The sequence below is a fragment of the Harmonia axyridis genome, chromosome 7 (assembly GCF_914767665.1).
Source record: "Harmonia axyridis chromosome 7, icHarAxyr1.1, whole genome shotgun sequence".
NCBI classification, from domain to species: Eukaryota; Metazoa; Arthropoda; class Insecta; order Coleoptera; family Coccinellidae; genus Harmonia; species Harmonia axyridis.
Genome location: NC_059507.1, coordinates 35,339,855 through 35,365,915, shown reverse-complemented (window position 1 = coordinate 35,365,915; position 26,061 = coordinate 35,339,855). Strand labels below are relative to the sequence as shown.

Genomic DNA, 26,061 nt, shown 5'->3' with positions numbered 1-26,061 from the left:
TTGGGAGTGCCGTAACACCATAAAGCAATTGGCCAGAGGAAATAAGGTGACTCTATTATGGGTACCAGGGCACTGTGGGGTTGAAGGAAATGAAAGAGCGGATGAACTTGCAAAAAGTGCATCAAGGTTTAAGACCTGCTGGACTTGAGCCTTTCTGTGGGATAGGAAAAGACCAATACAAAGCTGTTTTGCTTGTTTTGCTTTGTCTACTGGACTATTATTTTGATCGACTGTATCTCAATTGATATTGGGTTTAAGAAAAAGTTTGTGAATACAGCATTGTGGAGAATTTAATATTCTAAAACTTTAAAAATGAACGTTTTGGTAGAAAACGCATTAGGTTAGAAGTTATCAGCAAAAAACAGAAAAAATTTCGAAAATGTTGAGGTTTTTCGCCCTCCTCAAGTTAGCACAGGGTCCTAGTGTTGGATAACTTGACAGAGTCATCACCCTCAAACAACCTCTAGAAGTTTCATTGAGTTCGGAATTTTTTCCAGGTAAAATGTTCATATCTACTGGACTAAATAGACTAATTGACATTTTTAAAAGTCTATTTCTTCAAAATAGAACCACCTGTAGAGTGATCCGTAAATTTTCAGAAGACTTTTCGGGAATTCAGTAAAAAATAAATCGTAAATTATCTTGAACGATTTTCAAGCTATGATATTTAGTTATAAATAAAGCATTATTATCATGAAGTTTTTCCAAAAAAGTGGCCTACGTCAAAAAGTACCACAGAGAAATGATGACAATGTCATGAAGATTGTGAGTATGGACATTCCCATCAAAATACAGGGTGGTACCGTGTTTCACAATTTTCGGACAAGCTTGTAGAGTAACAATGATTTAAGATTATGCGATATAATGTGCTTTCGATTTCTTCAAAATTTTCCTAGCCGAAATCTACAAGAGTTATCGACCGATCGAGCACTATTGACTCACCCGGTGTGAAACCAGTGCTTACATACGCTACCGAAACGATGGCAGAAATATTGATAACCAAGAAAATTACAAGATCAACTAAAATGAGGATTTTAAGATAGATATAATATGTTTAATTTGAATAAAAATAAATAAGCCACAGAGGTAATTACATAGTATAATTTTCTGTACGCGCGGCAGATCATTCGGAATTCCTTAAAGCTATAGAAAGAAAGTTGGAGCTCGACGTTATAGGAGACATAGAACAATAACAACAAGAAGGCCGAAGATACAGGATACTAGCCAATTGAAAAAAGAAAGAGAAAGATAATAAAGAGGAGTTTTTTCATATGCAACTGATCTCTAGAACAACTCGAACCAAATCAACGTTTTATTGGAATACCCTGTATACAGACTCGATTCCCACCTCCCAACGCGATCGATATTCAATTAAATCGAGAACGTGCCATGTCCGGCACCCTATCTCTAATTCCATCCCCATTTTACGTCCGGTTCCGGATCTCAGATCCGTCTTCCGGCGAAACGATCCCGAATCTGATGTGCATCAGATTTATCGACACTAACGTCGGTTTTTATGCGAGAGTGTAGCGTCACAATTCGTTCTTCAATCTCGGAAATTACGACGGTTCGGATTCATCACAAACGTTCCCGGTTCTCCCTCAGGACGGCGTTGATACATAGTTGGGAGGCTGAGGAGACCTAGGGATTCACGGATTGACTCGATTGTCAAGCTACTTGGCTTGAGTTTACTTGATTTCAAGTCAAGTAGTAGTAGAAGTTTTTCAATCTCAAGTCAAGTATTTATTTATCAAGTACTTAAATCATATCAAGCTAACGGGTGTTTTTTTTTCGAGGTATATAACTTTAAGTTGGCATTACTGTTCAAGATGGCGACCGATTTGACAGCTGTCAAGTGATTTATTCTCAGTTTGGTTTGGCAATGCATCATGCATAGACTCACGCATAGAACAACGCTTGCAAATAGTGCAATTTTATTTCGAAAATAATGGTTCTGTGCGGAATACGTATCGCGCACTACTTCCATTTTATTTTGTTTAGGGATGAAGCGCACTTCTGGTTGAATGGCTACGTCAACAAAAAAAACTGCCGCATTTGGAGTGAAGCTAATCCTCAAGTGTATGTCGAAACACCGTTACATCCAGAAAAACTGACTGTTTGGTGCGCTTTATGGGCTGGTGAAATCATTGGTCCGTACTTCTTCAAAAACGATGATGGCCAGAACGTTACAGTCAATGGTGATCGGTATAGAGCTATGATTACTAACTTTTCCATTCCTGAATTGAACAACCATGATGTCCAGGAGCTGTAGTTCCAACAAGACGGCGCAACATGTCACACAGCTCGTGCCACAATCAATTTATTGAAAGACACGTTTGGTGACCGCCTAATTTCACGTTTTGGACCTGTGAATTGGCCTCTAAGATCTTGTGATTTAACACAGCTAGACTACTTTCTGTGGACCTATGTAAAGTCATTGGTCTATGCGGATAAGCCACAAACCCTTGACCATTTGGAAGACAACATTCGCCGTGTTATTGCCGATATACGGCCACAAATGTAGGAAAAAGTCATCGAAAATTGGACGTCCAGATTGGACTACATCCGAGCCAGCTGTGGCGGTCATATGCCAGAAACCTTATTTAAAATGTAATGCCACAAGATTATCTTGCGGATAAATAAAATTCATGTCAATCGAATTATCCATCGTTGTTTTATTGGAATTTAAAGTTCTATAGCTCTAAAAAAACACCCTTTATAAGCCGTGCGACGCGTGCATATCAAGCTCTAGTAACATCTAGTATCTTGATATCAAGTCAAGCAACAAATATCTAAATGCAAGTCAAGCTCAAGTATGTAATTTTTCACGAGCTTGATTTTTAAGTCAAGTAGTTGGTTAAAATGTCAAGCTACTTGGCTTGATGAATCCCTAGCCACAATTCGTTCTTCAATCTCGGAAATTACGACGGTTCGGATTCATCACAAACGTTCCAGTTTCTCCCTCAGGACGGCGATGATACAGAGTTGGGAGGCTGAGGAGACCGTTGCCGCTCTTCTGATAGATCGGATCGGGAAACAATTCGTCGGACGGTCGATCGCGGGAGGCCGTGACACGTTCGGTGGGAGAAATTAGGGGTGCGAATCCGGTCGAAGACGTGAATAATTTTCATATTTGGAAGGAATTCGATGTCGTCTGGTGTTTGAAGGTCATGGGACTTGGAATACGCGATTGTTTTTTCGAGGTCAAAGACTTCTTTCTCATTTTGCTTCTTGGTTGCTGGTATGGATGTTGTTATACAGGATGGCCACTTTTTCAATGGGATTGTATTGGTAACCTTTAAACGATAAGAGTAAGGAGGTCGGTCAAATGGAGAAAAAGTTGCATTCATAGGAGCATTATCAAGCAGTTCAAACAAATCGAGATTATCAGGGCCGGTTATTGAGATATCAAAAGAAGAGTAAATTTTGTCATTTTGATTTTTCCTTTTTCCCCACTTTATTTCGAATATTATCAAAAAATGTTACAGGAATTTTTCATTCGACAGTAAATTATCCTCAATTTGACTCAATCAGATTTCGTATCCAACGTTTCGTACTCCCTGGGCCACCCTCAACCTAATTTTTTTCAATACGGAATTTTTCAATTCTGAAAAAAGTACCTTCTCGAGCGAGACTCGAAGCCGCAACCTCCGAATCGCTAGTCCAGCTCTCTAACCAACTGAGCCACCGAGGAAGTTTTCCCCACTTTATTTCGAATATTATCAAAAAATGTTACAGGAATTTTTCATTCGACAGTAAATTATCCTCAATTTGACTCAATCAGATTTCGTATCCAACGTTTCGTACTCCCTGGGACCGGTGTGAATTTGGCAGACCGTTTCCAGCAGACTGTTTGACGGAAACACCCGAAGGCGGTGACCAGTGGCGTGCGGCAAAAAGACGATTTATTATGGAACTATTCACTAGATCGGATAGAAATTCAGGAAGTGGGTTATGTATAGTATTCAGAGTATCCGTTGGAGAAAATATTGATTTTCTATAGATCTCGGGATATTTTAGCAACGTTTTTATTCAAAATATCATCAGACTAACTTGAAAAATTCATATCCACGGAAGTACGCGTCGGAGCACAACCATATTTGGAATGTAGATAACTATTAGCGATGTGAATAAACTGTGAAAAGTTGATTGACTTCCCTTGGGATCCAGGGGTAGTTTTTGTAACCCTTATATTTCGAAAATTCGTAACTCTGAAAGTACGCTTCGGAGCATAACCATATTTGGAATGTAAATTACTATTGGCGATGTGAATAAACTGTGAGAAGATAATTGACTTCCCTAGGGATCCAGGGGTAGTTTTTCCAACCCTTATATTTCGAAAATTCGTATCTCCGAAAGTACGCGTTGGAGCAGAACCATATTTGGAATGTAGATTACTATTGGCGATGTAAATAAACTGTGAAAAGATGATTGACTTCCCTAGGGATCCAGGGGTAGTTTTTCCAACCCTTATATTTCGAAAATTCGTAACTTCGTAAATACGCGTCGGAGCATAACCATATTTGGAATGTATATTACTATTAACGATGTGAATAAACTGTGAAAAGATGATGGACTTCCCTAGGGATCCAGGGGTAGTTTTTCCAACCCTTATATTTCGAAAATTCATAACTTCGGAAATACGCGTCGGAGCACAACCATATTTGGAATGTAGATTTCTATTGGCGAAGTAAATAAACTGTGAAAAGATGATTGACTTCCCTAGGGATCCAGGGGTAGTTTTTCCAACCCTTATATTTCGAAAATTCGTAACTTCGTAAATACGCGTCGGAGCATAACCATATTTGGAATATATATTACTATTAACGATGTGAATAAACTGTGAAAAGATGATTGACTTCCCTAGGGATCCAGGGGTAGTTTTTCCAACCCTTATATTTCGAAAATTCGTATCTCCGAAAGTACGCGTCGGAGCATAACCATATTTGGAATGTAGATTACTATTAACGATGTGAATAAACTGTGAAAATATGATTGACTTCCCTAGGGATCCAGGGGTAGTTTTTCCAACCCTTATATTTCGAAAATTCGTATCTTCGTAAATACGCGTCGGAGCATAATCATATTTGGAATGTAGATTACTATTAACGATTTGAATAAACTGTGAAAAGATGATTGACTTCCCTTGGGATCCAGGGGTAGTTTTTCCAACCCTTATATTTCGAAAATTCGTAACTTCGTAAATACGCGTCGGAGCATAACCATATTTGGAATATATATTACTATTAACGATGTGAATAAACTGTGAAAAGATGATTGACTTCCCTAGGGATCCAGGGGTAGTTTTTCCAACCCTTATATTTCGAAAATTCGTATCTCCGAAAGTACGCGTCGGAGCATAACCATATTTGGAATGTAGATTACTATTAACGATGTGAATAAACTGTGAAAATATGATTGACTTCCCTAGGGATCCAGGGGTAGTTTTTCCAACCCTTATATTTCGAAAATTCGTATCTTCGTAAATACGCGTCGGAGCATAATCATATTTGGAATGTAGATTACTATTAACGATGTGAATAAACTGTGAAAAGATGATTGACTTCTCTAGGGATCCAGGGGTATTTTTTCCAACCCTTGTATTTCGAAAATTTGTAACTTCGGAAATACGCGTCGGAGCACAACCATATTTGGAATGTAGATTACTATTAACGATGTGAATAAACTGTGAAAAGATGATTGACTTCCCTAGGGATCCAGGGGTAGTTTTTCCAACCCTTATATTTCGAGAATTCGTATCTCCGAAAGTACGAGTCGGAGCAGGACCATATTTGGAATGTAGATTACTATTAACGATGTGAATAAACTGTGAAAAGATGATTGACTTCCCTTGGGATCCAGGGGTAGTTTTTCCAACCCTTATATTTCGAAAATTCATAACTTCGGAAATACGCGTCGGAGCACAACCATATTTGTAATGTAGATTACTATTAACGATGTGAATAAACTGTGAAAAGATGATTGACTTCCCTAGGGATCCAGGGGTAGTTTTTCCAACCCTTATATTTCGAGAATTCGTATCTCCGAAAGTACGAGTCGGAGCAGGACCATATTTGGAATGTAGATTACTATTAACGATGTGAATAAACTGTGAAAAGATGATTGACTTCCCTTGGGATCCAGGGGTAGTTTTTCCAACCCTTATATTTCGAAAATTCATAACTTCGGAAATACGCGTCGGAGCACAACCATATTTGGAATGTAGATTACTATTAACGATGTGAATAAACTGTAAAAAGATGATTGACTTCCCTAGGGATCCAGGGGTAGTTTTTCCAACCCTTATATTTCGAAAATTCGTATCTCCGAAAGAACGCGTCGGAGCATAACCATATTTGGAACGTAGATTTACATCGCCAATAGAAATCTACATTCCAAATATGGTTGTGCTCCGACGCGTACTTTCGGAGATACGAATTTTCGAAATATAAGGGTTGGAAAAACTACCCCTGGATCCCTAGGGAAGTCAATCATCTTTCCACAGTTTATTCACATCGTTAATAGTAATATATATTCCAAATATGGTTATGCTCCGACGCGTATTTACGAAGTTACGAATTTTCGAAATATAAGGGTTGGAAAAACTACCTCTGGATCCCTAGGGAAGTCAATCATCTTTTCACAGTTCATTGACATCGCCAATAGAAATCTACATTCCAAATATGGTTGTGCTCCGACGCGTATTTCCGAAGATATGAATTTTCGAAATATAAGGGTTGGAAAAACTACCCCTGGATCCCAAGGGAAGTCAATCATCTTTTCACAGTTTATTCACATCGTTAATAGTAATCTACATTCCAAATATGGTTGTGCTCCGACGCGTATTTCCGAAGTTGAGAATTTTCGAAATATAAGGGTTGAAAAAACTACCCCTGGATCCCTAGGGAAGTCAATCATCTTTTCACAGTTTATCTACATCGCCAATAGTAATCTACATTCCAAATATGGTTCTGCTCCAACGCGTACTTTCGGAGATACGAATTTTCGAAATATAAGGGTTGGAAAAACTACCCCTGGATCCCTAGGGAAGTCAATTATCTTCTCACAGTTTATTCACATCGCCAATAGTAATTTACATTTCAAATATGGTTATGCTCCGAAGCGTACTTTCAGAGTTACGAATTTTCGAAATATAAGGGTTGGAAAAACTACCCCTGGATCCCTAGGGAAGTCAATTATCTTCTCACAGTTTATTCACATCGCCAATAGTAATTTACATTCCAAATATGGTTATGCTCCGAAGCGTACTTTCAGAGTTACGAATTTTCGAAATATAAGGGTTGGAAAAACTACCCCTGGATCCCTAGGGAAGTCAATTATCTTCTCACAGTTTATTCACATCGCCAATAGTAATTTACATTCCAAATATGGTTATGCTCCGAAGCGTACTTTCAGAGTTACGAATTTTCGAAATATAAGGGTTGGAAAAACTACCCCTGGATCCCAAGGGAAGTCAATCATCTTTTCACAGTTTATTCACATCGTTAATAGTAATCTACATTCCAAATATGGTTGTGCTCCGACGCGTATTTCCGAAGTTGAGAATTTTCGAAATATAAGGGTTGAAAAAACTACCCCTGGATCCCTAGGGAAGTCAATCATCTTTTCACAGTTTATTTACATCGCCAATAGTAATCTACATTCCAAATATGGTTCTGCTCCAACGCGTACTTTCGGAGATACGAATTTTCGAAATATAAGGGTTGGAAAAACTACCCCTGGATCCCTAGGGAAGTCAATTATCTTCTCACAGTTTATTCACATCGCCAATAGTAATTTACATTTCAAATATGGTTATGCTCCGAAGCGTACTTTCAGAGTTACGAAAGTAGGGGAAGTCAATTATCTTCTCACAGTTTATTCACATCGCCAATAGTAATTTACATTCCAAATATGGTTATGCTCCGAAGCGTACTTTCAGAGTTACGAATTTTCGAAATATAAGGGTTGGAAAAACTACCCCAAGGGAAGTCAATCAACTTTTCACAGTTTATTCACATCGCTAATAGTTATCTACATTCCAAATATGGTTGTGCTCCGACGCGTACTTCCGTGGATATGAATTTTTCAAGTTAGTCTGATGATATTTTGAATAAAAACGTTGCTAAAATATCCCGAGATCTATAGAAAATCAATATTTTCTCCAACGGATACTCTGAATACTATACGGAACCCACTTCCTGAATTTCTATCCGATCTAGTGAATAGTTCCATAATAAATCGTCTTTTTGCCGCACGCCACTGGTCACCGCCTTCGGGTGTTTCCGTCAAACAGTCTGCTGGAAACGGTCTGCCAAATTCACACCGGTCTCCCTGGGCCACCCTCAACCTAATTTTGTTCAATACGGAATTTTTCAATTCTGAAAAAAGTACCTTCTCGAGCGAGACTCGAACCCGCAACCTCCGAATCGCTAGTCCAGCTCTCTAACCAACTGAGCCACCGAGGAAGTTCCAAAATCATATGAGGAATTCTTTCTCCCATTATAACAATTTATAAACACCCTGTATTTCATAGCCATAACAAACAGCTGCAATCAAATGCAGGTCATCATTTGGCCCACTTCTTACCTATCCAACCGTGGAAAAATATAACGCGAACCGAGCTCCCCGGGGAAATTTTCATAATGCCCTCGTTCGAAACACATCAAGGAATTTCCCTGTCCTCCCCCTCCCCTCGTCGAAAGAGCTACTAAACCATTCTTTCGGCAACATCAAAGAACGATCCGTTTTAATTAAAATCGTGGAAGAATGCTGTCCGGACCTCGGGCCATTCTCGCATCGTAATGAGCCACTATTAAGTTGTAGTTCTGGAGTTGGCGAGTAACCGTGGCCCCGACGCTCCATTAGACGCCGTTTTCCGCGTCGCGACGGTCGGAAAAAGGAATTCTTCGACGTTCGGCGAAATGTCGGGATCGCGTGTTGGAGAGCTTTGATTTTTTCTTTCTTTGTGTTGTTGATGGTTGGGGGTGGGGATCGTTGAGGGTGGATGGGGTCCGACAAGGGGCTGTTTGGGGGCGAGATTATCTACTGGAAGTTGTGCTGTTCGGGCTACGAATGGCAGAGTAATATACAGAAATGAATTTGTTTGAAAAAAATTGTCTTTGGAGGTTGTAAGCTTTGAGAAATTAACGTATGAGCAGTCATCCATCCAGAGATGAACCCCTTCGATTCTGTTTGGGTTGTAACGGGTGTTTTTTTTCGAGGTATATAACATTAAGTTGGCATTACTGTTCAAGATGGCGACCGATTTAAGAGCTGTCAAGTTTATTTTGGAAATTCATCATGAATATACTCACGCCTGAACAACGCTTGCAAATAGTGCAATTTTATTTCGAAAATAATGGTTCTGTGCGGAATACGAATCGCGCACTACGTCCATTTTATTTTGTTTAGCGATGAAGCGCACTTCTGATTGAATGGCTACGTCAACAAACAAAACTACCGCATTTGGAGTGAAACTAATCCTCAAGTGTATGTCAAAACACCGTTACATCCAGAAAAACTGACTGTTTGGTGCGCTTTATGGGCTGGTGGAATCATTGGTCCGTACTTCTTCAAAAACGATGATGGCCAGAACGTTACAGTCACTGGTGATCGGTATAGAGCCATGATTACTAACTTTTTCATTCCTGAATTGAACAACCATGATGTCCAGGAGCTGTGGTTCCAACAAGACGGCGCAACATGTCACACAGCTCGTGCCACAATCGATTTATTGAAAGACACGTTTGGTGACCGCCTAATTTTACGTTTTGGACCTGTGAATTTTCCTCCAAGATCTTGTGCTTTAACACCGCTAGACTACTTTCTGTGGAGCTATGTGAAGTCATTGGTATATGCGGATAAGCCACAAACCCTTGACCATTTGGAAGACAACATTCGACGTGTTATTGCCGATAAACGGCCACAAATGTTGGAAAAAGTCATCGAAAATTGGACGTCCAGATTGGACTACATCCGAGCCAGCCGTGGCGGTCATATGCCAGAAGTCATATTTAAAATGTAATGCCGCAAGATTATCTTGCGGATAAATAAAATTCATGTCAATCGAATAATCCATCGTTGTTTTATTGCAATTTAAAGTCCTATAGCTCTAAAAAAAAACACCCTTTACATATTACATAGGTACGAGTATGTCTAAAAATTCACATTCACAAACCTGCATATTCAGATATTCGAGTAATAAGAAATTCTTTCAGGGGAAATAACGAAATATTTCAGTGTAATATCGAGTTGCCGAATTGAGTTGTCCCCCTAAGAGTTCTACATAAAAATTTTGCGTGAGAAAACGCAAAATGTTCTCTTATCTGGGCAAAGCTTGAAATATGGACACAATAAAAGAATCGGCATAATAAAGTTGTTGTTTATGGTTTCGCATGATATGACCCATTAAAACGGCACTGTATATCGTATTTTATTCATTCCAATTAAAATTCTAGGACCCCAACTCGAATCAAAATAATCAAATTCAACAACACCGCTATCAAATGTAAGTAAAAAGAGGAAATGGTGGAAGGAATATTTTATGTTATGAATACACTTACAGACACGAAATTTTTACTTACTAAATTCGGTACCGTTAGAGAACACTCAGAAATGTTTTTTTTTTCTGCAAGAAAAAAAGAAAAATATGAATGAAATAAATAACTAAATGATCATTACATCGATAGGATACCAATTTTTCACCAAATTTCGATATCTCAGAATCTACAAGTCAGATTTCACTGTATTTGGTATACTTACTGACAAATAAACTGCAACACCCAGAAAGAGCTGTTTAAATTTTAATTTTTTTTTTGGTGAAACATAAATACTATAGCAAGGAGCCAATGATTTAATTTGGACAAAAAAATCGTTAAGGTTTTTTCATGTTAACAATTTTTGTTATTCGAATATTTTAGTCGTTTTTTGCAAGTTTTTTAAATTTTACAACAAACCAGCTGTTCGAGGAGATCCAAAGTTGATGTTTAGTTGTTGTGTAAATGCCTAGAGCAGGTGTACGGGGAATTTATCGCCAGCTAAGTGAATTTGAAAGAGGTCGAATTATTGATCTACGGGAGGCGGGGTAGCGAGAAATCGCTAACCGTACGGACAGAAATCCAACTTACAGTTATGAGATGTTGTCAAGCGGGGTTTGATAATGCTCAAAATCGAAGCGGACGTTGATGGGGTGAAATTCAAGATCGACGTCTTAGACTTATGGCCATTAGACACCGATTTACGACAACTCGATCTTTGGCTGATGAGTGGTTAGGAGAACAAGACCATCCTGTAAGTGTCCGAACGGTTTACCGCCGGATGAGGTCTTTTGGACTGCAGCATTATCGACCCCATCTTGTGTTACCTCTGACGGTTGAGCATTGCCAGCAACCATTACAGTGGTGCAAAGAACGTCAACATTGGAATGTGGAAAGGCATCTGGTCGTCTTTTCTGACGAATCTCGATTCTCCTTGGGTGCACAGGATGACCGAAGAAGCGTTGGACGACGTCGGGGAGAAAGACGTGAACCTCAATTTTATGTTGGGCGTCGTGTACACCGGACAATAGGCATTATGGTATGAGGTGCTATTGTACATGCAAGAAGAGCACCTTTAGTCTTTATTCGAGGTAACATGACAGCGCTGCGTTACCTTCAAGAAATATTGGAGCCATATGTTCTCTCTTACCTTAACCGGCTCGAGAACACAATATTTCAGCTATTGATAATGATAATGCCCGACCTCATGTCGCCAGAGTTAGTTTAAACTTTTTCGAAGCGACCCATGTGAATCTTTTTGCTATGGCCGCCCCGATCTTTCGCCCATAGAGCATGTTAGGGACATTATAGGTAGAATGCTTGAAAATTTATCCCAGCCCCCACGGACTTTGGCTTCTTTGAGACATGAAGTACAGGAAGGTTGGGGTAGGATCCCTCAAGAAGAAATAGTCCATCTTATCGCATCAATGTCGAGACATGTTGGGGAGTGATAATCGCAGTGGACGAACACATTATTAACAAATTTATTAAAAGAAATTGTAAACCTTTCGTTTCTTTTGTTTTCAAATTTCAATCATTCACTCCTTGCTATACTATCAATGTTTCCCAAAAAAATATCAAATTTTATACAGCTCCTTCTGGGTGTAGCAGTTTCTCTGTCAGTTAGTATATTTATATAAATTTATCAAAATCACTAAATGATGAATAAGAATATTAACAAATAAACGGCTAATATTTGGAAATAATTGATCAAGAAAAATAAGGCAATAAGGTGCCTGCTATTTCGTTTGTTTGTCATCTTGGGTAGGGTTATGCGGTACTGATGATCCCTAATAAGGGTGAAACCGGTACATCGATATCCTCCCTTGATGACATGCATTCTCCTTTGGTTACTTTCGATTATGAATCCTACGTAATGGCGTGGAGACCTTTGTCTGACAATGGTTGTGTTGATGGCAGTTTCCTATTGCTGATACATTGACCAGATAAATAATTAATATCGTATGATGTAATTACCCTTTTGGAAATTTTAATTATTTTTCTTGAACAGGAATATGTTGACAGTAGTCATAATATTATATATTTGGCGCAACTTTGTTGGTTAGTTGAGTTATTTCAGTGAAGAAAATACATGCGTATGAATTTGAACAAACGCGCAAAACCTCGTGACTTCATTCTTCTCATTCTTCTTCAGGGTATATTCGCGAAATTTGTTCTTTTTCCAACGAATCATGAATATTCCACCCAGTCCTCGAGAATACGACATTTCTTCTACTTCCCCAAGCCAAATGCCGCCCAGAACCGCCTGCAGGAATCATAGGCTACTGCGTCTTTATTAGGGCATCGCGACGACAGCCGTCGCAGTCAGCGGGACGCCTTAAGCGTCTGGGGGACCCCAGGGGTCCACGAATGTTCTCCAGTCTTACTTATTTCAAACAATCTTCTCGTGTAACCGTCTCGACAAGTTTCCAATCATACAGGATTCTCCCTTTAGGCTGAAGTTTCAGTCAGCACGAATTTATGCTTGATACTTTTTTTTTTGCAACGTTGGCATTAGGGACTGGCCATTATTTTATACGGTTTCGTTGTGAATATGCTTGGAGCATTTGCTTCCCGCAGTGATAGAGACTTACTTGACTGGATTTTCTTTCCCCTTTCATCAGCTCAATTGAATCCATCTCATGTGAAATTCAAATTAGTCAATCCGTTTGAATGAGTTCTATTTAATATAAAAAATGTTAGAATAAGTTATTTTGTGGGAATCCCTATGTTGATATATTACTATAGGTAAAGTGTAGAAAATATTCATTTATTCATTCCGAAATACAAATTAATTCATGACAAATAATTTTTGATAACAACAATTTGGCAATAATGTTAATTTCTCAAATAACTGAGTCAATCTTAGAAGGTGTGGATTTTAACTTGAGACAGTAAATTTTCTGAAAAACTATATATTTTAGAGAAAATGTTCGAAATAAAAATTGTAAGGTATCAAGGGGGACAGAAAATGAATATAATTCTTTAACCTTGACCTTGACTTCAAGGTTATTTCAAGTATATAAAACATGAGTGCGAATCATCGAAAAAACTATTCATTTTAGGCACAACATGTCGCAACAAAGATCTTCGCGGATTCCTGGAAATCGAATATTCTCGAAGAACTAGTACCTAATACACAGATGTAACACATCTGGTACAACCGTCTTGTTCTCGAACTTTCCCAACCCCAGTAAATCTCTTAAGTTTTACAACCGACATGACACATCTTCGACACCCCGAAGAATTACACATCCTTTTTACATTATATGTACAATAACAATTCGTTCCCTGTAAATTCATTGAAACCGTCATGCCTTCGACACTTGAAAAACTAATAGGTCTCCAAGCATCCCGTTGAACATCTCAATTATTTACAGGGAACAATAACTGGATCCTACATTTATGCAAAACATGACCCATTCTTATCAAGAGCCTTTACAAATTGCTTCATTAAGCCCAATTTTGTATGTAACGAGTGTGACTTGATCTCTTACTTACCCGAGTTGGGAGATAAAAAGGATTAAAAAGGAGTTAAGGTACCTGATAGGCTATGGTTCCACTTTTTATAGATTTACCTGGAATTTAATCGCAAATATAGTTAAAAATTAGTTCTAAAACCCCAGGCACCAAAAAAAAAATTTTTTTTGTTGCCCTGTGCAGTTCAAGCTTAGGGCTGAATGCTGTCGCTTGCGTCAAGAATCATTCTAATAGCCCAAAGTTCATAAGAGTTATCGAGCGATCAAGCAGTATTGACTCACCTTGTATAAAAGATTTTGCAATAAGAGGTTTCAATTTGAATAGCCCGCTCCTGGACAGTTGTCACTATTGAAGCTGTCACGTTTTGATATTTGATAAGCAAAAACTACGCCATCACTAAAAATGGAACGATACACGCTTCGAAAACGTATTCAAATTGTTAAAATTCGATACAAATTGGTGAAAATTTTACAGTCATTTTACAGTTCTTGAGGCAGCAAATGATTCCTTGACAGAGAAATTATCATAAGACCCTAGTTTTATGGGTTTCACCATTATTTTTGTCAGGAAATCGGAAAATAGTTTCCAATCAAATTGTAATGATTCAGAAAATGATCTCTTTTTTGTATTCACTGCCTTGTTTGAATTGAAAAATTTTAATTTCAGATGAAACTAGATAGAAATAATATACTTTAGTCGATCTATTCTTACCAAAAGTTCCTATAATTCATCCCATTATTCCCACCGAATACAGGTATAATTTAGGAATCGACTACTCAAACCCGGTAACCCCAACCCGACATAACCTCAAATTTCGTCCTCGTCCGTTCAAAGGTCGTCCAGAAGGAGCCTTCATAATCGATTACCCCCTCCGTCCACCCTTTCGGCCGCAATTAGTCCCGATAGCCGGAGTGGGTACCACGCAGGGCGGTATTTGAGGGCAGTTTCGGTTATTACGTGTCTGGAATGTATGTTGATCTCGCGGAAGGTCCCATCAATTACAGGGGAGAATGTTCAATTTGGGATAGGGGTTGAGTCGGATGTTTACCGTGTTCGATACCGGCTCAGAACATGTGATAACTATGGAAGAGGGGCGGCTGTTAATGGACCAGGAATTCTGTTCTCTGTCGGATGGTAGGCAGGTATTTCTATGGAAATAATTCAATATTCCTAGTTGTAGATAGTAAAACAGGCTATGATCGGAAGACTTACGTTATATTCCTTATATCGTTTGTGTACTCACATCGTATTGGTGTTTAAATATATTTTCAACTTTAATAATCATTTCAATTTTAGTTCATTTTTGAATTCTTTATAGATTTGAAACTAACGGGTGTTTTTTTTCGAAGTATATCACTTTAAGTTGGCATTACTGTTCAAGATGGCGACAGATTTGAGGGCTGTCAAGTGATTTATTCTCAGTTTGATTTGGCAATTCATCATGGATAGACTCACGCCTGAACAACGCTTGCAAATAGTGCAATTTTATTTCGAAAATAATGGTTCTGTGCGGAATACGTATCGCGGACTACGTCCATTTTATTTTGTTTAGCGATGAAGCGCACTTCTGGTTGAATGGCTACGTCAACAAACAAAACTGCCGCATTTGGAGTGAAGCTAATCCTCAAGTATATGTCGAAACACCGTTACATCCAGAAAAACTGACTGTTTAGTGCGCTTTATGGGCTGGTGGAATCATTGGTCCATACTCCTTCAAAAACGATGATGGCCAGAACGTTACAGTCAATAGTGATCGGTATAGAGCCATGATTACTAACTTTTTCATTCCTGAATTGAACAACCATGATGTTCAGGAGCTGTGGTTCCAACAAGACGGCGTAACATGTCACACAGTTCGTGCCACAATAGATTTATCGAAAGACACGTTTGGTGACCGCCTAATTTCACGTTTTGGACCTGTGAATTGGCCTCCAAGATTTAACACCGCTAGACTACTTTCTGTGAGGCTATGTAAAGTCATTGGCCTTTACGGATAAGCCACAAACCCTTGACCATTTGGAAGACAACATTCGCCGTGGTATTGCCGACATACGGCCACAAATGTTGGAAAAAGTCATCGAAAATTGGACGTCCAGATTGGACTACATCTGAGCCAGCCGTGGCTGTCATATGCCGGAAATCATATTCAAAATGTAATGCCACAAGAATATCTTGAGGATGAATAAAATCCATGTCAGTCGAATAATCCATCGTTGTTTTATTGCAATTTAAAGTTCTATAGCTCTAAAAAAATACCTTTTACAATCAACAAATCGCAATGAAATACGTCTGGTAGAAATTATTGCTCAAAATTTGTCTGGAAGCAGTGATTACAATTTTTTTAAGATATCAAGCAGATCCAACATGTTTCTACGAATTGTATGGGGAATTGGAAATATGCAAGTTCCGTGAAGGAAAATAATGTTTAAGCCATGAATTCCATACTCCTTTAGTTTCTTAAACTTTGAGAAATGTTTTTCGATGAGATATTAAAAAAACCACGTTTTCAATTGTTCACATCACTAACTTCTCTGAAAATCTTAAATTGTCATTCAAATGTCACTATTGCTGACTATGATGGTGCTTCAACGACGCAAAAGTGCTTTTATTTTGCGAACTGTGACTGCATAATTTTCACCATTATTGTAGTGAATTTTAACAATTTTATATCATTGTTGAAGCGTGTTTTGTTCCATTTTCAGTAATGGCGTAGTTTTTGCTTGTCAATGTCAGAAGTTGACAGCTTCAGAAGTGACAGCTGCTCAGAGAGCGGGATATTCTAAATGAAACATTTCATTGAAAAACCCATTATTATATCGTATATTGAATTTGATCATAAATTTCGATGAGGCCAAAAACGAACTGAACATTCGAAACTAACGAAAAAATTCCTCTCGACAATCTCTCATTCATTCAACACCCGACTTGTTTACCGATATCTCCACCCTTCTCTGTCGTTTTCCGGCATATTTCCCGCGATTTCATTATTCGAAAAACGTCCCGAGACTGCTGCACACCGTATCTCCTTCACCCCTCCCTAACCCCTTTATCGACGAGTCTATTGTTTTTCGACGGCCTTCGCCATTAAACACACAATTATATATTCGAATTCGAGTCGGATCTCTGGACCGTTTTCAATTCGAAATAAAATCTTATCGCCGTTCGCGCGAAACGTGACGACCTCGCCTGCAGAATATGCATATTCCCTCGGAATCTCCGGATTTGTGAACGGGGAGGTTTTTAGTGTTATTATTATTATTATTATCGCAGTTGGTAGATGTAATTTCTGGTCTGTATCCGGCTATCGGGCTACTCTGATAGGGCGGGGATTCGGTTATGCTTAGTTGTGACGTGGGGTATGGTCGATTCTGCAGTTGAGGATTGGGTCTTAAGTTGGAAAGTTGGTAGCGTACTCGTATTGTATATGACCGTGACTTTGGTCATACTTGAGACGATACAGAAATTCTTACTTAAGAAATATCATTACATTATATAATAACTGCAACAACCAGAAAGAGCTGTTTACATTTTTTTTTTTTTTTTGGTGAAACATAGATAGTATAGCAAGGAGTAAATGATTGAATTTGGAGAAAAAAATCGTGAGGGTTGTTCCATGTGAACAATTTTTGTTACTTAAATATTGTAGTCGTATTTTCAAATCTTACAACAAACCAGCTGTTCTAAGAGATCCAAAGTTAAAATGCTTAGAGCATATGTACGCGGAATTTATGGCCAGTGAATTTGAAAGAGGTCGAATTATTGGTCTACGGGAGGCGGGGTTGTTATTTCAAGAAATCGCTAACCGTACGAATAGAAATCCAACTACTGCTATGAGCGTGGTTTGATAATGCCCAAAATCGAAGAAGAGTAGGCACCGGACATCGAAGGGGCACAAATGAAGTTCAAGATCGTCGTCTTAGACCGATTTGCGACAACTCTTTGGCTGATGATTGTTAGGAGAACAAGGCCATCTTGTAAGTGTCCGAACGGTTTACTGCAGGATAAGGTCTTTTGGACTGCTGCATTAACGACCCCATCTTGTGTTACCTCTGACGGTGGATCATCACCGGCAAAGATTAGCTTAAACTTTTTCGAAGAGACCCATGTGAATCTTTTGCCATTGCCGCCTAGATCCTCTGTTATTTCGCCCATAGAGTATGTTTGGACATCATGGGTAGAAGGCTGGGTAATTTACCCCAGCCCCCACGGAATTTGGCGTCTCTGAGACATGAAGTACAGGTAGCTTGGGATAGTATCTATTCCTCAAGAAGAAATATATAATAAGGAAAATTGTAAATCCTTCGTTTTTTCTCCAAATATCAATTATTCACTCCTTGCTGTACTATTTAAGTTTCACAAGAAAAAAAAAAAATTTAAACAGCTCCCTTTGGGTGTTGTAGTTTCTTTGTCGGTTGGTATATTTCCATATTGCAATTACATTGTGATTAAATGCTTGACTTCACTGAACTGCTTATATTTGCATCAAGCCACATATTATAGAGATACGATAATGTTCCTGTTGGTTTAATTGAAGCAATTCATTAAATCTCAATTTAATACGATGTACTAAAATTATAAACGCTTCACCTGTATTCCTAACAAAAACGTGGTTTTCATTCAAAAACAATTATTACGTATTTATTTGCCCAGAAATACAATGCTATTAAATTGGATATTGAAGTCCTATTTGTGTTCATATGGGTGATATCTGTATATAAATTTCTTTGAAATGAGTTTATTTTGCATGATTCAATGTGTTTTCATCCAAATTTTTGTTTCAGGTCAGTAACAATCTTTTGCTTGGAGATGTTGATTGGTAAGATTTTCTTTTCATTCAAAAGATGTCATTGAATCATTATGATCGAATCTCTATTTTCCTGTGTTAGATGTTAAACTGATAACTATAATGTAAAAGATTTTTGCGGTAGGACTTTTCGAAAATTTCGGGTTTTCTAGTAGCATCTAGTTGGTTTGAGACTTATGTTTCGCCTATCTATTGCAGTTAACCTGGGGCTGTAAACGATTGGTGTCTCTTCTCCCATGTGGAGAGGTTAATGAAATGCTTTCATATTTTGATGACTTCCATATCCATTCTCGGATAAAAAAAAGGTTTTACAATAAGAGGTTTCATTTTGACCTAAAAAAAGGTTTATTTCGAGGAATCAGTGGTTGTTTATTTCATCGTAAAGAGAAAGGTATGCCACTAACGATGGAAAACGATATCAATCAAATGACCGCCACGGATACGGTTGCAGCACCATATTATCATGGAATGTTCCATGATCAATTCGCATATTTGCGGTTGTATGTACTCTAACATTTTTAAGGTTTTGTATTGATCCTGCAGCATTGTCATAGACCTTATCTTTTACGACGTCGCGAAGAATGAAAGTTCTGAAGGTGTTGAATCACAAAATGTCGGTGGCTTCTTGGGATAAATCTCTTCGAGAGATAACTCGGCCAAGAAACTTTTCTTGCAAAATTGCAATTGTTTCGTTTTGTGCTTTGCTGAAAATGAACGTTGTCCACATCAATACCCGCAAACCATTTATCGTAACATTTGCACAAACCTCATTTTCGATCAAGTAATGTCCAGAAGCCTTAAAACCGCACCAAAGATGGATGAAGAGGTTTTACAATAATGATTCTTGGATTTTACGAGCTCCTAATGCGACAATTCTGTTTATTTACCTAGCCTCATCACTGAAATAGTAATTTTTCGCCAACCGTCCGGGAAGTGCTCACTTCCCGGACGCTTCTTCTCTGAGAAAGTAGCATTTCCCGGCCTAGTCCGGAAAGTACGTACTTCCCGGACTAGGCCGGAAAAGAATCATAGAATCCATAGCAACCGAGATAACGGCTGACAGTTCATATGAAATTAGTTGTCAAAAATTTGCATGTTTTTTTATCGCAATCGCAATAAAATATGGAAAGCAGCAGCGATAGTGTTATTTTACATGGTTGCCGAAAAAATATTGTACGCAACACGCCCGAAAATGGTTTTTTTGGACTCACAGACTTCCAGGACTCGCTTACGCTCGTCCTGGAATTTTGTCTATTCGTCCAAAACAAACCATATTATCCGGACTTGTTACGTAAATTACTATTACGTAACAGTCTGTGGAAGTCTGTGAGTCAAAAAAAAAACCATTTTCGGGCGTGTTGCGTACAATATTTTTTCGGCAACCATGTAAAATAACACTATCGCTGCTGCTTTCCATATTTTATTGCGATTGCGATAAAAAAACATGCAAATTTTTGACAACTAATTTCATATGAACTGTCAGCCGTTATCTCGGTTGCTATGGATTCTATGATTTTTTTCCGGCCTAGTCCGGGAAGTACGTACTTTCCGGACTAGGCCTGGAAATGCTACTTTCTCAGAGAAAAAGCGTCCGGGAAGTGAGCACTTCCCGGACAGTTGCCGAAAAGTTCTTGTGTTAACTGAACTCAGAAAATTGATACGCTTTCCAAGGTGTTTATAGGGTTCTTGTGATTATGAGAAGACATATCGATACTACAAAAAAACAGGTCAAGCAAAAAGGACGTTCATGATGATGAGGGAAAAACTTCTTAATATTTTTCAATCAATCCGCAAACACTGTGGCGAATATCGAAAACGACCTCCTAAATTATCTCACACAATTGATGAAGGGTTTGGTAAATTCCTAGAAAAAACAATGGTCACACTAACATCCACAACTGTCCCTAGAAACTCCTTCTTCGGTCGTCACTTGAATTCTTCGGCCCTATTGAAATTAAAACCAGAGGACACACTATCCGTCCCAGCATCGCAGATCGAGAAGATCGTCCGAGGAATTTACTACGGTGTCGTCGTCGTCCACATCACGACCGAGGGAATTGAAGTGCCCCGGAGTATATCGAGGCAGTAAAGTTTGCTCTAATCGCGCCAGGCGTCGAGAACGTCGCTTACAAGTGTAAATGGCGGACAGTGGTTTATGTCCAGAGAGCGTCGCGTCGTGCCGAAAGGTCCCTAAGTTGAAGAGGATTCTTTTACGACCGGGCCGTATATGCGAGCGGGATGAGGATGCTGAGGCGATTTAGGATCCGGAGATCTGGGTCGAGGAGGGATTTTACAATGTTGCTGAGTGGAGTTGAAGGTGTGTGCGGTGTTTTGGGGTTTGTGTGAAAGGGGGATTTGGGGATATTGAATAGTTAATGTTCAGGAGATGACGTGGAACTCAGTTTGAAGCCGTTGATGAACTGTTTTTTCTTTGGTATAACATACCAGGTGTTGTGATGTTCTAAAGGGTGTTTTTTTTAGAGCTATGGAACTTTAAATTGCAATAAAACAACGATGGATTATTCGATTGACATGAATTTTATTTATCCGCAAGATAATCTTGTGGCATTACATTTTAAATATGATTTCTGGCATATGACCGCCACGGCTGGCTCGGATGTAGTCCAATCTGGACGTCCAATTTTCGATGACTTTTTCCAACATTTGTGGCCGTATATCGGCAATAACACGGCGAATGTTGTCTTCCAAATGGTCAATGTTTTGTGGCTTATCCGCATAGAGCAATGACTTTACATAGCCCCACAGAAAGTAGTCTAGCAGTATTAAATCACAAGATCTTGGAGGCCAATTCACGGGTCCAAAACGTGAAATTAGGCGGTCACCAAACGTGTCTTCCAATAAATCGATTGTGGCACGAGCTGTGTGACATGTTGCGCCGTCTTGTTGGAACCACAGCTCCTGGACATCATGGTTGTTCAATTCAGGAATTAAAACGTTAGTTATCATGGCTCTATACCGATCACCATTGACTGTAACGTTCTGGCCATCATCGTTTTTGAAGAAGTACGGACCAATGATTCTACCAGCCCATAAAGCGCACCAAACAGTCAGTTTTTCTGGATGTAACGGTGTTTCGACATACACTTGAGGATTAGCTTCACTCCAAATGCGGCAGTTTTGTTTGTTGACGTAGCCATTCAACCAGAAGTGCGCTTCATCGCTAAACAAAATTCGCTTATGAAAATCGGGAACAACGTCAATCTCAGTTTGGGCTCATTCGATGAATCCATACCTTACTTGATGATCGTTTTGCTTCAATTCTTGCACAAGTTGGATTTTGTAAGTACACAAACCAAGATCCTTCCGCAAAATCTTCCATAAAGTGGATGGACACAGATCCAATTCCTGTGCTCGATGGCGGATAGACTCATTCGGGTCTTCCTCAATTCTACGCTTTACAGCAGCAATAGCTTCTTCTGTACGTACCGTACGGCGTCTCTGGGAATGCGAGTTATCAATAAGAGTAAACGTGGTGCGAAAACGTTCCATGGTTAATCGAATTAACTGCTCTGTTGGACGATTTTGTCGACTATAAAATGGACGTAGTGCGCGATACGTATTCCGCACAGAACCATTATTTTCGAAATAAAATTGCACTATTTGCAAGCGTTGTTCAGGCGTGTGTCTATTCATGATGAATTGCCAAACCAAACTGAGATTAAATCACTTGGCAGCTGTTAAATCGGTCGCCATCTTGAACAGTAATGCCAACTTAAAGTTATATACCTCGAAAAAAAAACACCCTATATATTATCGATTGATTCGTTAATAAGTGGTACCTCCCTCTGCCTCTCACCATAGTCACTATGGATCCAGGCTCAGAATGTTTATCGAACAATGACTCGTTCTGGATGGCATCAATGAATTTAATTTTGAGTTACTCTTCTTATTTGCTCTGGACTACATTTTTATGTGTGAAGATGAGGATTCGAGATATTGAAACTCCGATAATTACATGTTTACAATGGCTCAACATGTATCGAAATAGCAAAATCCCTATTGTGGGGAATGGGAAGAATAACGCTAAAACAATCCTTAGCCCCCTCTCGGAACTGTCACATGTTTGCTCCCGTGACAAAACAAACATTCGACACCGCAAATCGGCGCGATAGGCCTCGTTTATAACCGACGCATTCGTGTTTGACGCCCCATTAGTTGCACACGCGGGAAGGAAAAGTAGCAAAAATCCGATCGGTGTTCACCTACCCCTGCGCCATCCCTTTGAAATCCCCGGTGGATCCTTTGGAGCTTGTTACCAACGCTCTGTTATCTCTCGGATAGATGACGACGTAAAGTGAAATGTCACATCGGCTAAGTGGTCGAATTTGTCTCCGGGGGTGCAGCACCAGGTGCGCGCGGGTCAAGGGTGGGTCCTCTCCGGGGCTGTGTAGCGGAACGGGGGGTGACAAGATGAGCTATTGACGCGATAATGGATTAGGAGGATGTCGGCTTCGATAACTTGATGCTGAAGGAGATGGAGTTTGAGGAGATTAGATGAGTTGGGGGGGACCTGGTGCTTGTAACTTTTGGATGGGGTTGTAATGAATTTCGCTGAGTGTTCGATGAATTTGCTTTGTCCATAGTTTTTCTCGAGGTCCTTGAGGACGATGTGAGAGTTTATTACAAATCAGGCAAATTATGACTGCTCTATTCACGAGGGTGGAGTTTAACACTCAAGACGAACGTGATTCTGATTGATGAGTATGATGAATCAACTGAATATATCTTGCTCAAAATTGGGATTTTGTTTCTGTGCCATAATCGTCAAAATTTCGAGAACCACTACAAAAATGGTGTAGATTTTGCAGCACAGTGTCAAAAGCTTAAGTACTTTTGAGTCGTAGTGAAGCACCTTCTCGAGAGGATATTGTGAAGCTGGTGGAACAATTTGAGCTTTTGGAATAAGTTATTTATGTTAAGAATCGAAACTGTATGCATCAAGAACAACTGAGAATTGCTGTTGTAGCTCGTAGAGTAAACGAATAATTAGTGATTTTTCATGGCCGGAATAGAAGATTTTGATGTGGACGACGTTAATTTTCAACGAAACGGTGCTTCGTGCCACAGAAGCAACGGGACATTAGAAGAGATCATCAGAATTGGCCACCGAGATCTTGTGATTTGACACCTTCAGTTTTTTTCTTTGGAGTCACGTGAAAGATAAATTCTATGCTAATGTTCCACAATAGACTCAAGTCCAAGAAATTCGTGAATTTATCGAGGACAGCCGCGAATGTGCTAGTTAATCATGGAAAATTTCATGAAAAAAAAGTCAATGTGGGTCAACTGTAATTCCACACCGATCTATGATTGCCAGACATCAAGATGACTGTCTAAAGTCCGCATTACACTGAGGCTGGTCCAGATCGGCTGGACAAAATATATTGACAACAAACGAGCGGTTACAAACTTTTCTGTAAGCCTGATTTGTGCATATTGCAATGAATTTCATATTCAGGCGTCACCAGCCTGGCTAGAGCAATCTTACTGTAATTCGGGCTTAACAGACGTCATCCTAAATTCTGCATTTTGAAACTTCTGAAGATTACATAGCTAATACAGTCGGAACCAAGATTCTGTTGCACCAAACTGCTTTGAAAATGTTCTGTTTGCACGTCACATTGTACACTATAGATTTTCACCGTCAATAATTTTCACGGTTCATCATACAAATTCAATTGAATTTTAAAAATAAATTACATACACAAACCTTTTAGAACTTGTTTAGGCTGTATATTGTGTTCTGCAGCATTAATTCTTTCACTATTTTATTGACACTTTTTTATTCAATCTTTCGATATTATCGGGCAATTGATTTTAAAATTTTATACATGTAAAATTTGGGCCTTGCTGGGTCTTCTTCAGTCTGACATATGGAAGAGCAAAGTTATATTTTTCTCGAGTGTTATATTCATGGAAGTGAGAGTAGGTTAAAAATTTGTCTTTATTCTGATAAACCTATGCGTGAACAATTTCACGCAGATGAATATTGGATCATAGCGATAAGAACTATTCTGGTTTAGAGAAAACCAGGGTGTATCGACATTTGCCACAATAGTGCCTGTCTTCCATGGCTGCCATGAAGACTCCAGCTCCACACTGTTCACTAGGATATTCACGTCTAAGTCTGTGAATCTTTCGACTGTCGTCAACTTTGTAAAAGTTAAGAACGGGCATCTTGACCTTCTTCTTCTTATGTTTGATTTTTTTGGGAGTGAAGTAATTCTTCTTCTTGCGTTTCTTGATGACAATAATATGAAATATGATACCGCAGTGAGAATCTTATCACTTTTGAAGACACTTCTGCAGCTTTCAATTTGTTTCAGACCAAGGAGGGTTCTTATTGCCCTTTTTTGTTTCAGTAGAACCATTTCGATTCAAGTATTTTGTCCATACACAATGATTCCATATAACATCTGACATTGGCCGAATAATATGCCAGTTTTGTAGTTTCCATACTTGAAGTCTGTTTTACTCTTCCTATCATAAATATCGTCATCGAGAGCCGTCCACATTATTCATCAAATATTCATTGCAGACGAGTGGAGACTGTAAAGTTATCCATAAGTATGTTAAAGATGCATTAATTGGCTTTTTGCTCGTAAAAATTAACTTTTGTTAACAGGTTGTTTTCGGATATGTTGAGAACTGCTGTATCGTCTGCATAGCAGCAGATTTTGTCAGATCCTAAACGTTCACATATAACTCATTAGTGAAGAGAACGAAAAAGGTAGATCCCAATATAGAACCTTGTGGTACTCCGGTCTCGGCTTTCCTTGAGTTCTTTCGTAAATGAATTTAGCCACTTGACTTTTGGGGATCGATTTGTCAAGTATGATGCAAATATTTCATAGTCTTCTCCTCTTATGCCAAAATAGTGAAACTCATTCAGCAGACTCTGTGGTAATATTTTTAGGTACATGTTTTCAATAATCAGTCCCTTCTTGACTGAAAGTGTTGCAGCACATGTATTTCCAAGCTTTCCGAACCATTCTCCAAGCGAAAACCTTTCGTTCCCGTCCATTTTCCACCTCCGCGATAAACCAACACCCGAAAACAACCTCCATAAGTCCTCCAAAACTCCAGGTCTCTCTTCACCTGCATATTTCAGCGGCGAAATTTCCGATTCTTCGTGCGGAACGTCCTAAGTGAAAGGCATCATTTGATATATTAAAATGATGTTTTACGCGGGAAAGACTCGTACCGAATCCCTTGTAA

The 26,061-nt window shown here is 39.0% G+C and overlaps 1 protein-coding gene and 1 non-coding gene across 15 annotated transcripts in view; one reads left to right on the top strand and one right to left on the bottom strand.

Moving 5' to 3' along the window:
• LOC123683961 (uncharacterized protein CG43867) overlaps window positions 1-26,061 on the top strand; it is a 253,551-nt gene that overhangs the window by 72,703 nt on the left and 154,787 nt on the right. The gene's annotated exons all lie outside the window — the stretch shown is intronic.
• On the bottom strand, window positions 8,395-8,468 carry Trnaa-agc. Its single transcript has one exon. It is a non-coding gene; the product is annotated as a tRNA-Ala (tRNA).